Below are 16840 nucleotides of genomic sequence, written 5' to 3' on the forward strand. Positions count from 1 at the left end.
ACCTTTTCTGTGCTTTTAAAAAAGAAAAAGAAAGAAAAAAGCAGCATCAATTCTGGAACTTTGGTCTGACCAGAAACCGACTTTTTGTTTTTGTTGGCCTTATGCAATAGACTGGGTTATTATACAGGGTGGCATTTATGATAGCCCAACTATATTCAAACATTTTGAGGGTCATTTGGGTAACTTTTATACAGAAGTTTGACTCGACGACCATATAAAGACTGCCCAAGGGATCCTTAAAATGTTTACTCGTGATCAGATGGGTTTTGGTTTGTAGAATATAATGGGTTTTGTTTTGTAGAATATAATGTATATATTGAATTGCTAGTTATAAAGGCAGATGTAATATGAGATGATATTTTTTAAATATTTACATACTATATTTCATATTCTGTTTAACACATGAAGTGAGCATCAAGGTAACTTATGCATTCTAAATAGCAAATCAGTGAGACGAACTAAAATGTGTGCTATTTATTTTGTACATTTATTTTTACATTAACCAACAACGGCACCGTTCTAAGCATCATTTATTTGATTTAATTAATTTCATTCTATTCCACACTGAAACATATAAAAACGTATACAATAATTTGTCTATGGAACTGGCGAACCTTAACATACTTTGTTTTGTATATTGTGTGTGAACTGTGATGTCTGGAACATATGTGATATTATTAAGTGCATTATTTCATGTTAGTTGCTATGATACAGTTAACGTAATTATATTGTTAACTATAACAAAGTCCAATGGTTTACTTATATAATTGTATTTTTTTTTAGTAAATTGTTTACTGGTACACATTTATATTATTAAAAACTACTTTAACATAAATATTGAAATTTTATTGTTTACACTGAAATAATTAAATTATGTTTACCTTTATACAATGACATTATTAAAATTCATAAGTAATATTTAGTATAATTATATTATTATTAAAATGTATTCTATACCTCATATCGTATTGTGACACGCAGACAAGTGTTTTAAAATGTTTGTGATTTATATTTATGAAAACCTACTCCAAAGGAGCATACAATCAAAATACCGTTTTGAACATAATTACTGATATATCGAGGAAATTAAAACTTCCATACGGTTATCACATATGTTGTTTCAATAAAGTGTATACGTTTAGCTTAATTAAATACGAAAGTATGACTGTTAGATAAATTGATAAACATATACAGAGTCAAATTAATTATGGATCAGCAGATGTTTTGTCTTTGCATATGGTACAAAATTTGTTTTTGGATTTACATTTTTGCAAGCATCACTGGTCAAAATATACTAAAACAACGTTTAGAAATATCCTGTGATGAAAACTTGGTCACAGCATATAACACAAGCAAAAACCTGGCAAACAAGTTTACTGGCCCTTAATTACTTTTCATGAGTATATGTATTTCGTTTATAAGGGCACCAATAATGGACTTAATAAATGATATTGCAAAAATATTAACTGAAAATATATAAATTCGATTTGTCAGGCTATCTTCTTTATTCAACCAACCAGCATGTGTTTAATAATTGTGGTAAAAAAAATCATTGAATTATGGTATATGACTAACTATTCCAAGTGAATGTAATTATTTTGTTAAAGTCAACGATCCTATTTTCCATGGTTTACAAGTTGACAAGTTTATGTATTGTCTTAAGTTTCATAACTCGCCAGCATACATAATAAATACATGTCTATACACAATATGTACAGTATAATGGTGCGGAGTAGTTTTTATATTATATGATAAATGTCAAAAATAATACATGTACAAATTTTATATAACTATACAATATAAAACATTGGAATTACAGACTGTACATAGTCTTTGGGGGGGTTCTACATTTTTATATCTACCAAATTTTATATTTAACATATTCTAATCTTTGTCCATTCTTTTAAATAAAGCATTGCTGGAGGCGCCGTGTCTGCGTCACATAAATTGCATTTGCAGCTAAAAGGAACACCACGGCAACTAGAATCATATTGAATTTGCCCATCCCCCACACCCCTCCCCCCCCAAAAAAAAAACCCCACCAAAAACAAAAACAAAACAAAAAACAAAGCAAAAAAAAAAAAAAAAACGTTTGCGCAAGACATGGAAAGTAATGTATAATTTAGAAAAAAAAGTTTCTGATAACCAAAAGTATTTTACACTGCCTAAATCACCAAATTCGGTGGATTTAATAAGTCACCTATCCATGCTACTCTACCTTTATTTAAATAAGTTTGGTGGACCTTAAGGTTGTTTCACACGGTGTAACGTGTATTAACGATCTTTATGTTACGACTGGTGGAGTCACGGAACTCTTGCCTCTGTATCAAGTCATTTCTACACAGTGATTGATTGTATCTTGCAATGGACAGGAAAAGCTCATTTCCTGGCTGTGGAGACAGGCAACTGGTCTGAATTGATCAAACCTGTGGAACCTGGCAGGTCTTCTCCTATAAAAATTAGAAAACCCTATCTGAATGACTTTTTTTTATAATATTTAGATACTGTGATTATTATTGTCATGACTTACTGTAGTGTTTTGTAGTGTATTATAGAACTATAGTCCGTCCCATCCTATAATTTTTTTTATTTTTTTGTAAATGCATTCAGTTTGGTTTGACGTAAGAAAAAAAGTAAAAGTGTTTTGCAAATAACAAAAACATACTATTTTTGTATGCAATTTAGAAAACTATCAGCTCAGAAATAAATAACTTGTAGTAAATTATGTAGCATGAAAAAGGGCGTTCCCTGTGGTAATTACTATAAGTATATCTAAAATGGCTCCCATGCTTTGAAGCTTTTCATTAATATACCAATTCGTGTTCTAACTGATCTAGCCTCGAGTAAAGAGAAGTATACATCGTTCTGTGATGATAATAACAAAATCCAGCATTGCAGACAACTCTTCAGTGAGTCACGACAATGATAACACGGTGAAGGTGTAGGCTTTTCAACCACAATGTCTTTAACACTAAATGTTTCATTCTTTGTTAGAGCTCACATCGACTGTGATGCGACCCTAGCAATGAACCACGATAGTCAGCAATGCCGTGCAGATTGCCGCCGTATTTTCAATTCCCCACGGCATTTCTTTTGTTTTGGGCCTTTTAATTCTCTATATCACTTTTTAAATTAATTATATATATACCTTTCAAACCGGACCCTCTGTAAACCGGAATTCCATCAAAAACCGGACGTTTTACAGACTTACTTTTTAAAAACTGGTATAGAACTTAACCTCTCTAAACCGGATACCTCTAATAACCGGACAGTTTTCTCGGTCTCAAGTGTGTCCGGTTTAGAGGGTTTTCACGTATATAATACTGACAAATTAAACGCATATCTTACACATTATCTACAAAACTGCTGTGCGGTACGGTGGAGACTTTTTCCACGGCATTTAGTTTTTTTTGCCGTGGCAATTTTCTTAATTGATTGGGTTGTAATATTTTGTCAAGCATTAGCTGTTAATTAGAAATAATGTATAGTTTTATATCAAGTTTTAGATACTTACATTTCATATTTTTTGTGTACATAACGTCATCTTTTTGGCACTTTGCTATACATTTAAATCGTAATTTCAGTTTCATTTCTTGGTATTCATTTTTCAAAGGATGTATTCAGTTGGTGAAGCGGGTGTCAACGAACCGGGAAGCAATAATATTAGTTTAAACAATGAAACGGCAGCATCATTGATGAATGTATATTATATTTATAATACTTTTCTTTTCTCGTATGTCAATGTATAACATTTAACATTTGTGCTATCTTTTTAACATGATTTGTATTTATAATGAAGCCGGTTTGTCTTCAGTATTGAAGTTAACATGTTATTGTATTAGTGTACACACCAAACGCAGCTACAGCTTTAATTACCTCATTCATCAGATATCGTTCACAAATTTGACGCAACTTGCAAAAATCACTTCATCATTCTACAATCGAACATGTATGTATACGAAAAACAACGGTCCGAATTTACGATGGCTTGTGTTTTCATCTTAAAGACGGTGTTTGAGCATTGTGTATGTATATTAATTACAAGCGTCTATGACAAAAACAGGTTTTGTATGTTTGACCCACCATGTTCGATGTCACGTGTGTTGATGATTTTTCAATGAAATGCTGGCGCTGAAATCGAGAATACTGAAAAACTGGACTCCCTTTTCTGTTTTTCATTTAGAAGTACGCACCAACAAATGAAATCACATTCTAAATATTTCAGTATAAAAAGGTTTCCGATATGGCTGTTTAAAATGACGTAATTAACTTCAAGGGACACTGCGGTCAAAGGTTACGATATTACTGTCTATGTCACGTGACAACACATACTGTCCATATGAAAATTGTGTAGTAGGCTGTTATATATTAATTGTATGTATACTGTAGAATCTAGTCACAATTTTTCACACTGGTTTTAATAGGACCAAGAACATTTAATAGTGAATCAGATTTGATCTCAAAATTCGACATGTCCTACCGAATCCCAATCCTGAGACGACGTTTGTACGTATATCTGCGATTCTGTAGAGGTTTAGAACTAGCCTTACTTGTCTCAACCAGATTTACAATATGGCCGCTTTTGCTTGTTTTGCTTTTTGTTTTTATAATCTCTCTCTCTCTCTCTCTCTCTCTCTCTCTCTCTCTCTCTCTCTCTCTCTCTCTCTCTCTCTCTCTCTCTCTCTCTCTCTCTCTCTAATTATGTCGCTTTTCCACAAATTATCTGTCTGTCTATCTATATATCTACCTACCTATCTACCTACCTACCTATTTGCCTATCTATATACCTGTATGTCTGTCTGTCTGTCTCAGTCTGTCTGTCTATGTTTGTGTTTGTTTGTATGCATGTTCGAAGCACATTTCATTTTAGAATACAATATATATTCAAATTTCAGAATCCTAGTCAATGTACAAAGATGAATGTAAACTGTACTTCAAATGTCAAACATAATAAACATATTCCAAATACGATCATGTTGTTGGCCTGGCGTTTTAATTACTGTTCGTTTTATTTCATTTCTACTTATTTTCGCGCTTATACCACTGAGGTTCCTTGGCAGAACCAGCTGTCTGGATTGTCTCTCCAGGACTTGGTTAGTTAGTTGTTAGTGGTTAGTGACAGAGAAATCGGTGTAGTAGCTCACATTTCATTTCATTTCAACTTATTTTCGTGCTTATATCCAATTAAGGTTCAAGTACGTTGTCCTGGGCACACAACTCAGCTATCTGGGTTATCTGTCCAGGACAGTGGGTTAGTTGTTAGTGGTTTGTATGTATGTGTGTGTGTGTGTGTGTGCGTGCGTGCGTGCGTGCGTGCGTGCGTGTGTGTGTGTGAGAGAGAGAGAGAGAGAGAGAGAGAGAGAGAGAGAGAGAGTCGTTAAAACGTGCTCTGGGTGGGAGCTGGTACAGGGCTGCGAACCCTGTACCTACCGGCCTTATGTCCGATGGCTTACCATGACACCACTGAGGCCGGATGTGGCAGTTAGTAGATTTATTTATTGACCTCCAGCTAACTAAATAGCAATTAGGAATTTTCGGTATATAAAATGTATACAGATAGTTATCCATGTAACAATAACATATATTCTATATATCGAGTCTTATCCTACCACTATAATTGTAATGGTATTGTGTACTGTGATTTTATTGTCTGTTCGATATGACGTCAAACGTCTATTAGTACTCTGGTGGCAATACTTTAATCGAGCTTCTATACTATTCGAAATTTAATACATGAGGGTGGGGTTTTTTTTGCATGCAGCATTCCACAGACGGGGTAGGATAATACATACCACGGTCTTTGTTATAAAGTCATGGAGCACTTGCTGGAACGAGAAATAACCCAATAGGCCCAATGACAGGGATCGATCTTTGACCGACAGCGCATCAAGCGAGCACTTTTGAACATGCCATTGGTCGCTTAATATGACTAAACATTGTTCTCTGTTCTCTTAGTTTTCATCACAAAGACACTTTTTACATCGCATCCCTAAAACCCGTAATTAAACCAGTCGGTACATGAATGATGTCTTCTGAATTGTATCTTCAATGAACACACTGTAGAGAGTACAAGCATTTAAATGTCTTTCCTGAAAATAGAGTCACCTCCGAGAGACAATGTTGTAGCTACCCAGTTAGGGGTAGCGTGGACTTCAGGACGGTAGCTAGCGGGGAGGGTGGGGAGCAAGGAAATAAATCCGGAAATTTTTTATAAAAACTTAAAGAAAATTCTCTTCTTAACCGTTTAAGGCGTTTTAGACTATTAACTACTCAGTTGCCCCCCCCCCCCCCCCCCCCCCCCCCCCCCCAACAAAAAGTCATAGCTACAGCCCTGGACTTGGACACGTTCTGATCACGTTCGTGTTCTGGGAATTAATTAATTTATAAAGACACAGTTAATTGCTTGTTTTTGAAATCACAAAGACATCTGTACTTTCAATCTTTTCGAAATTCACCATTCTTGTCATTGTCTGTGGCGTCGTGGCAGGCCATCGGTCTACAGGCTGGTAGGTACTGGGTTCGGATCCCAGTCGAGGCATGGGATTTTTAATCCAGATACCGACTCCAAACCCTGAGTGAGTGCTCCGCAAGGCTCAATGGGTAGGTGTAAACCACTTGCACCGACCAGTGATCCATAACTGGTTCAACAAAGGCCATGGTTTGTGCTATCCTGCCTGTGGTAAGCGCAAATAAAAGATCCCTTGCTGCCTGTTGTAAAGAAGAGTAGCCTATGTGGCGACAGCGGGTTTCCTCTAAAAACAGTGTCAGAATGACCATATGTTTGACGTCCAATAGCCGATGATAAGATTAAAAATCAATATGCTCTAGTGGCGTCGTTAAATAAAACAAACTTTACTTTTTTTTTCTTGTCATTTAATTAAATTGTCTGCTTGTCACGAAGGTATTTTCAACTTGGCGTATTTTGACGATAATGGTCAATGGCATTGCGTTCAGTGTGTTATGCAAAATGGAAGACGTCGTTATTAAAGCTTTCCCCGTCCCAAGCAGTATTCAAAGCTAGTATATCAAAGGCGTGGTATGTCATACTCTGCCTGTGGGAAAGTACATATAAAAGATCCCAGCTAATGGAAAAACGTAGAGCGGGTTTCCATTACCAAATGTTTGACATCCAATAGCCGATGATTAATAAAACAATGTGCTCCAGTGGTGGTGTTAAACAAAACAAACTTTAACTTTTCGTTTTGTTTACACTGTTTTGGTAACCAGTGGAGTAAGCGGAGACGTGTATGGTGGTGATATGGTGTCTACCCATGGCATATTTACACTGTTTTGGTAACCAGTGGAGTAAGCGGAGACGTGTATGGTGGTGATATGGTGTCTACCCATGGCATATTTACACTGTTTTGGTAACCAGTGGAGTAAGCGGAGACGTGTATGGTGGTGATATGGTGTCTACCCATGGCATATTTACACTGTTTTGGTAACCAGTGGAGTAAGCGGAGACGTGTATGGTAGTGATATGGTGTCTACCCATGGCATATTTACATTTGCTGGTCTGGGGAGTTTCAAGAACATCTCTGGATATCTGTGAAGTAAAATCAGAAATATACCAATGAATGATCAAATAGTAGTACTGTGCATCTGTGTGGATACGGGAGCGGAACGTAGCCCCGTGGTAAAGCGTTCATACCCCACCCCGCACCTATTACCGTCATCTGATAATGGATCAGCTATTAACGAAGAGTAAATAAACTGGGAATCTAGGATAGAAGCTTTTATTAATATAAAAACGCATCTAAACTATAAACAGGGGCCCAGTGGTAAACTGCTCGTCTGTTGCCCAGTCTGTCTGGGATCGATCCCCATCGGTGGGCATCATATAGAACTGTATTAAAAAGAAACGAAATACATTAGTTTCAACAAGAGCATCCAGACTGGAAGGAAAGAAGGAAGGAAATGTTTTATTTAATGACGCACTCAGCACATTTTATTTACGGTTATATGGCGTCGGACATATGGTTAACGACCACACGGATATTGATAGAGGAAACCCGCTTTCGCCACTTCATGGGCTACTCTTTTCGATTAGTAGCAGGGGATCCTTTATATGCACCATCCCACAGACAGAATAACTCATACCACGGCCGTTGATATACCAGTCGTGGTGCACTGGCTGGAACGAGAAATAGCCCAATGGACCCACCGACGGGGATCGATCCCAGACTGACTGCGCATCAAGCGAACGATTTACCATAAACGTATGCAGCCGCCTACAATGAAATCAAACGCAAGCTGCTGACGCATCAGACACAACTGTTGGACCGCACGCACGCGCCGCATCCATTCTAATATGAGCCTTGAAACTAACATACTCAGGAGAATAAAGAAACTGGCTCAGTCTGTTCAGAGGTAAGTGCGTCGGCTGGCACTGGTTGGTCGGGTCCCGTGGGTGGGGGTGGCGACGCAGACAGGACCACCGCTGGCGGTTGAGCTGCCAGTTTAGGTACCCCCTGAGCCGTCCCTGGTGCAGGTTTCCTCTTCCTCCTTCCTCTTCCCTTCCTCTTCGTCGTTGTGACGGAACATGCTCTTATTTCTTTTCGCCTGTGGGGATATTAATTGTTTTAGAGGGCCATGTGCAGTCCCAATATGCACTTAAGTCCAGGTGGGCACTTTGTTACGTAATACCTCTGCGCGACGGTGGTCGAGCTGTGCCTAATACACACCCAGACAAGGTGCGGAGGCCATGTGGCCAGTAGTTACGTAATACCTCCGCTAGTTCGGTACGATCGGGGTATTGCTGGCGAACTAGGCGACGACCAGTCTAGGCTTCTAAGAAAAATATGCCGGCTTGGTAGCTGTGGAAATATCACTTGTAGGTATTCGGTGCCGCCTTGTGCCCCCAGGCGATATTCGGTTTTTGTAATAAATAGATAGGATTTAGAGTTATCGGGGAGAAACATAGGAAGGCTACAGGGGAAACGGACGTCGTCCACTGAACGAAATATATAAGTTCAGTCCGGACGTGGTAAATATATTTTTCTGCTCTGTGTATAACCTTGATGTGATTGATGTGACTTTAAATATTTTAATACTGTATTATACCAATATTATTTAGACGGTGTTTCCGGTAATCTGACGAAGTAAACTGTAGGCTTCACTGTTCTAATATTATTAAAGCTTAACCAGTCATCCTAGAGGACCTAGGTAAACTGTAGGTTATTGTCTTTATTGTGATAGGTACCAGTATTAATTCTGTATTACAAGGTTACTGAATGAGTAGTAAGGGTTAATTAAAAATTAACCAGTTAGGAATAGAGTTGTAATTCCTTTATTAATTAAGTTCCCCTGGCAGCGTTTCTCAATTATCACACTTTTGGGTGTTGTGTCACGGTGAAGTGATTAGAATATTGTGTAAACTAGACACCTAGAGATTAACTAATTAAGTGATCAGTTCTGGGTTGTTATTATTTGTTGTTGTTAATTAACTACTGCGGCAGTACATTTGTCAGCGTAGTATTAATACAGATTCCAAAGTGTATTGTTTTTTGTTGTGTCTTCTAGTGAACTAACGTGCTATATTACATATACTTTATATATAGATCTTATCTCTGATCATACCTAGACGAGCCACACGCGGGTATAACCGCCCGTTACAGAGAGATCTAATAGATATACAGTTAGGAGAGATATTTGGATAATCGTGTTTCATTCAGTTACGGGTATTATAGGATCCCCGTGACAGTCGTGTTCGTTACCGCGTCGCCATACACAAAGTCACGGTTGCCCGTGAGCCAATGTAAGCGACGCGGTACTCCAACAAAGAGCCGTAGCTAGCAATAAGTTCCCCCAGGTGGGGGGGGGGGGGGGGGGGGGTGCAACTCGAGAGAGCAGAGCGACACGTCTTTCCTCATCGAAGGCATAGCTCGGAGTGGACGGTTATAGGCTGTATACTACCAAATCAAATTCCATAGAAGACAATAGTAACATATGCGGTTAAAACTCCTAACCGGCCTCGGTGGCGTTGTGGTTAAGCCATCGGACTACAGGCATGTAGGTACAAGGTCCGCAGCCCGGTACCGGCTCCAACCCAGAGCGAGTTCTTAAAGGCTCAATGGGTAGGTGTAAGGCCACTACTCCCTCTTCTCTCTCACTAACCACTAACCAACTAACAACTAACCCACTGTCCTGGACAGACAGCCCAGATAACTGATGTGTGTGCCCAGAACAGCGTGCTTGAACCTTAATTGGATATAAGCACGAAAATAAGTTGAAATGAAATGAAATAAAACTCCTACCTGCAGCGTATCAATCGGCATAAACGCCACAGATATAAATACTACCACCCTCACCCTTAAAATGAATCAGAAAAAATGGGGATCAAACTGCTCATTTCTAAGATAACCTATAATCCTTACCCGTTCACTGCGTATTTTATGTGAGTACCTCATAATAAGCAATTATGGCACATATTACTGCAAAATTAAAATAAATCAGATGTGTTTGGAACAGCTCTCAGTAAACATGTACTGGTGAACATTATGTTAAAGGGACTATTATGAGTTTGTAACCACTGTATTAGGTTTTCAGCAAATAAAATATTTAGACTTTGTTAAAATGACTATGTATATGTACTTACATGTTCGTGTTTAGAATATGAATATTTTTACAACCAATGCCTTTCTGGACGTGGTAATGTTTTGTAGTATCTTAATATTGAGTCATTCCAAATATAACTATGTGGATAATAATGTGTTTGCAACATGTCGAGGTAAGATAGTGTTTTAAAAAACCGATAAAAGCAGGATGTGTGTTTATTTTGTTGTAGTAGAGCAGAGTGGCAAGTGCATTGTGCATTGTAAGGTACAAGTATGACATTTGGCACAATGATTTTGTATGCCATAACGACCATTTCAAGATCGGGACTCATTCTGTGATGACCTTGATGGCCATTTTGAATTTTGCCATATCTGAAGCCTATTTTCTCTATTGTAGGTGCTATATAGTCTTCTAATGCAGTTTAAGTTAGTAAACCTATTTTAATATAATTTTTAACAAACGTAGATATGAAATGTAAATGTTAACGACTTCCAAGATGGCCGACAAAACTCAAAATGGCCAGATTTTGTCATACATAGAACTTTTTATTCCTTATTACAGGAACTATTTCCGGCTAGCAGATAGATTAGTTCAGTTTTAGATTGTAAACCTATGTTAATGTGATTTTAATAATATTAACTGTCATTATTAATAAAAAGGAGAGTAAAAAATCATTCAAAATGGCTGCTAACACCCAGGTTTAATCAAGCATGAAAGTAATGTCCATAGCCTTATGACTGATAAATTACTTCAGTTGTAGTTGTGAAACTAACATAATTTGCTTTTATAATCGTTGATGGTGTGCATATAATACTAATGCTTAACAAATGTAGACATGAACTGTCCACATTAACAACTTCCAAGGTGGCCGACAAAATACAACTACTGTCATAAAAATAACTGTTTAAAGTATTGCAGTAACAATTTTCTTCCATCAGATGGTTAGTTCAGTTTACGTTTGGAAACTTATGTATATATGATATGAATAATATAGATTGTAAACAAAAATATTAATAACTTCAGACAATAAAAACAAAATGTCAAATGGCTGCCAATAGTATGCATATTATAAATAGTATAAAAGTAATTTTATGCATAGAACATCATGTTAAGAATTGTAGTAACCGTTGTCTGCCAGCAAATGGATTATAGTTCAGTCTAAGGTTGTAGATCTGTGTTAGTATGATATGAATAATATATAATGTAAATATCATCATTAATAACTTCAAAGACAGTAAATATAATTCAAAATGGTTGCCAATATCCAGATTATAAGTTGCATAGTACCAACGAAGAGAGTTCCGTGTCAAAGTTTGAGGTGCACCGTCAAATATTTACGGAATAAAAGCAGCTATGGGTGTGATTGGTAGTAATATGTGACATTGATTATTTGTGCAAATACTATTATCCATTGACAATAAACAAATACGCTTTTATTTTTATACAGTTGCTATGCAGTATATACAAGAGGTTGAAACTAATGCGGGGTACCCCCAAAAATGGAACCGCAATTTTCAGCAAAAATTACCAGTGCACCACGACTGGTACATCAAACACCGTGGTATGTGCTATCCTGTCTATGGGATGGTGCATATAAAAGATCCCTTGCTACTAATCGAAAAGAGTAGCCCATGAAGTGACGGCAGCGGGTTTCCTCCCTCAATATATGTGTGGTCCTTAATTATACGCCATATAACCGTAAATAAAATGTGTTGAGTGCGTCATTAAATAAAACATTACTTTTCTTTCTTTGATGCTTCTGGGATAGTGGTTCAAATCGGCTGCCACTCAGTCAAGACGTTGGTCTACTCTGTCAGAAGGAATGGGCATATGTGGGTCGGCAGATAAACACATATGATAGATGCTACTAGTGAATAGTTCAGAACAAGTGAAGAATCAATGATACGACAAAAGATCTTTTTTTCAGAAATCTAGTAACGAGCACACTTTATGTGATACTCCAGTGCAACCTGACTTGGTGGAATGTTCTCCAGAATACTGTATTTCTGGACAAACAGTTGTTTTGTGGCATCACTGATTCTACTGAAATCACTTGCAGTACACGAAAACAACAATGCACCGACTTGTCATTAGTAGCATCTACCATGTGCACTAGCTCTTCAAATGCTTCAATGACCTCGGGGTATGTATTTCTGGTTGACTATGCACTCTTCTTTCTTAATTCCCTGTGGATGGTGCCACTGTATTTCAGATACTGAATTCGGATTCTTTGTTTGGGATGTCTATCATGCAGATAAATGAGAGGCAAAGGTGTGTGTAGTTCTTCCAACTGCAGCGATACAAAGGAACTAGAAACATTTGTTGAGCACGGACAAGACCAAGATAGAATTGTTCAGCTACTTTTCACGCTATGCATGCCACCCTTTTACAAACAGGGGGCAAGGAAGTGAATGCTGCTGGTGAACTCAGTGTGCTTTGCTCTTTGACATGAACTAACTTGGCAGGGTTTATGCAATGATCACACGAGGAAGTAAACACCTGTCTGTTTTTGCTTATGACATACAGTTGTACATATAGTTGATACTGATGTGGTGGTGGCAATAACGACAACAAACAGCATAAAGTCATATGAACTGTCGATGGTCTTTGGTACTGCTGAAAAGTTCACGTTCATAACAAATAGTTGCTACACTTGGCCTAAGTAAATCTGCGATTCCTCCAATGGTCCACGCCTTACACATTGTAACAGTGTCTTTGTTTGCAGTTATAGGAAAGAATACGGCATGGTTAACCCAGAATGTTTACCCTGGGGTCACTGGATCAACTGCAGAGCTGGTGCATATGATAAATGCTATTAGTGACAAGTCGATGGAAATAATAAAAGTGCTTTGTTTTCCTTACGTATTGCAAAACAACTATTTGTCTAAAGGTGTCATATTCCGAAGAACATTTTACAAACTCTGTCTGGTAAGGACAGATAAATTTATATAATACTTTGTGTCCGACGTATATGTTTTTAATGACAAAAATTAGTAAAGGTTGTGGTGTATATTATAATATACTTTCTATGAATGTAGAAATGCCAATAGCACAAATCCGCTGGTCTGTGATAATAAACGATGATAAAACCCCGTTAATATGGAAAAAGGTATATTTAACACCCAGATTATGTACTAAAAAAATCGCACTTATAGATTTTCAATATAACATTTTTAATAGAATAATAGCAACCAATACCTTTCTATGTAGGATAGGGATTCGGGACGATGCACTTTGTACTTTCTGTAATGAGGACGAGGAAACGATAATGCACCTTTTTGTAAAATGTTCAAAAGTGACTTCTTTGTGGCGAAATTTGGAATCTTGGATTTTTGACGTAACGGGATGCCGTACAGTTATAAACGATAGAAAGATAATATTTGGTATACAAACAGGACAAAAAATACTTAATCATTTAATTTTAATAACAAAAAAATATATATATAATGCTCGAGTAGCGAACATCTCACTATCGTTTCCTCGTCTTCTAGCCATGGTAAAGGATTATTACACGACAGAAAAAATAATATCACAAATAAATTTGCAAGGGGACGACCATATTAAAAAATGGTGCCTATTTGTCGCGGTATTAGAAGCCAGTGAATAAATATTCTTCTTCTCCGTTTTCTTTTTATTAAGGTTGATTTAATCAACTGGTTTTAATGCATTTATAATAATATATATTTATGCAAAAATAGAAGTCGTGGAAATAGGAGACCTGCGGTGAAATAGCCCATGTGTTCAAATACATGTTATACCTCCCTGAAACATCAGCTGTACATATCTTTTTACCTTCTTTTTTCAAATACTGTTTGTATTCAATGACGTGATGTGTGTATAGTGTATTGTTATTTTTTTCTTGTATTTTGTAATTTATGTTTTACAAATTGTACCTTTGCCAATAAAAAGAAAAATAAAGAATTAAAAAAAAAGAAGTTTTATTAAGAACATTACAAAAAAAAAAACCCCAAAAAAACCTCTGTCTGCATTGGAGCATCATATAAAGCATGACCGTTACCAGTGCGGCTGCTTGAATAAGTGTCTGTCTCCCGATCCACAGTTGCCAATTCCGTGTGACTGGTGGTGGACTAACGTCTTGCCTGTGTGAACCACCGTCACAGAAACACCAGTTGTGTTATGAACTGATTTACTGTGAAGGGATGCCATAGGTTCTGCAAATGTTCAAAAGTGGTGTTAAAAGACACTCCACACTGTGTCATTTCAGGAGATCGCTAGGTGTAGACACATGCTTAAGCAACTCTTTAAACGGATTGCATAGCGTTCACCATACGTTCTGTAATCTTTATCCGTGTACTTTTATGTGCTAAATTACAATATGTTTGTATTTTTAATTTATATCTGTATGTACATCATCAACTATTCTTGCATCATATTAATGTCAGTTTAATTAATGTAACTCGAATAATTTGCCATTCAGAATGCTATAGAAATTACTTCTATCATCAGTTAAATTTGGATATTGGCAGCCATTTTGAATTGTTTTTACTATCTTTGAAGTTATTAAAAAAACGAAGGAAATGTGTTATTTAACGACGCACTCAACACATGTTATTTACGGTTATATGGCGTCAGACATATCGTTAATGACCACACAGATATATAGAAAGGAAACCTGTTGTCGCGACTTCATGGGCTACTCTTTTCGATTAACAGCAAGGGATCTTTTATGTACACATCCCACAGACAGGATAGTAAATACCACAGCCTTTGTTACACCAGTCATGGAGCACTGGCTGGAACGAAAAATAGCGCAATGGAGTCACTGATAGGAATCGATCCTAATACGACCGCGCATCAACCGAGCGAATTACCACTGGGCTACATCCCACCCTCTTGAAGTTATTAATGCTGATATTTACATTGAATATAACTCCTATCAAATTAACATAGGTTTCCAACCTTAAACTGAACTAATCTATTTGCTAGAAAAACTAAAAGGTTACATTACGTAGTATGTATGACAAAATATGAAATGTGGTGGCCATTTTGAATTTTGTCGGCCATCTTGAAATTTGTTGACATTGACACTTCATGTATACATTTGTAACTTAAACTGCAATAATTCATCTGATAGAAGGCTGTATGGCACATACAATGAAGCAAAATAGGCTTCCCATATGGCAATATTCAAAATGGCCGCCAAGGTCAATACGCGTGACCTTGAAGATGGATCCCGATCTCGAAATGACCGTTATGGTATACAAAATCAGTGTGCCAAATTTCATGCTTGTACCATAAAATGCACAAAACCCTCCATATTTGAGGTTTCTCTGCTCCAATCTTGGGGAAATAAACGGAAGTCTTATTAGGGCTTAAAACCCAGGACAGTCCTTTTAATGAAATGATGTAATGTGATGTGATGTGATGTGATGTGATGTGGTGTATGGTCTAAAGAGACATTCACACTGTGTGATTTGTAATAACGACATGTAGAATGTGATCGACATCCGATATGTTAATTTCTAAATCGTAACGATTTTATAGTTGCGCGCTACAACTCACAAAAAGATAGTTCTACAAATCAAATGCTACAAGTCGTTACGTTAAGTCACACAGTGAGACTACACCTTTAGAAGGTAATGTGGTGCATATGTATGTACACATGTATGTATGTATGTATTGATGTATGAATATCTATATATTGTATGTATGTCGAGGTTGACTATTACATACATAGATATTAACGCACTGGCGCAGGGGATAATTAAATCCTTTCTGGCCTCACAAATTGTCCCATGCCGTTGCTGGGACTCGAACCTGTGACACCGATTCGCCCGCAAATTGCAAGGCTAACCACGATACGCTCTGAGCTATTGAGCTTCCATTAAAAGGAAGTTCTTTAACTCAACCATATGCATGAGGCCTACAATCTACGCGGTCGATCCCGCTTACGTGCATGGAACAGTGGGCAGACCTGGCACTGGCTAGTATGTATTGATGTATGAATATCTATATATTGTATGTATGTATGTATGTATGTATGTATTTATGTATGTATGTACGTGTGTATGTGTATGTGTATGTGTATGTATGTATGTATGTATATAATATGCATGTACGTATGTATGTACGTACGTACGTATGTATGTATGTATGTATGTGTATGTATGTACGTACGTACGTATGCATGCAATGCAATGCAGTATGTGCAAATGTGTGTGTGTGTGTGTGTGTGTGTGTGTGTGTGTGTGTGCAATATAAAAATGTTAACAACAAAAATAGTATAACAGCAACAGCGACAACACCATCCGCATACTTTTTG

This window comes from Gigantopelta aegis, chromosome 9 (assembly GCF_016097555.1).
Source record: "Gigantopelta aegis isolate Gae_Host chromosome 9, Gae_host_genome, whole genome shotgun sequence".
Classification (NCBI taxonomy): domain Eukaryota; kingdom Metazoa; phylum Mollusca; class Gastropoda; order Neomphalida; family Peltospiridae; genus Gigantopelta; species Gigantopelta aegis.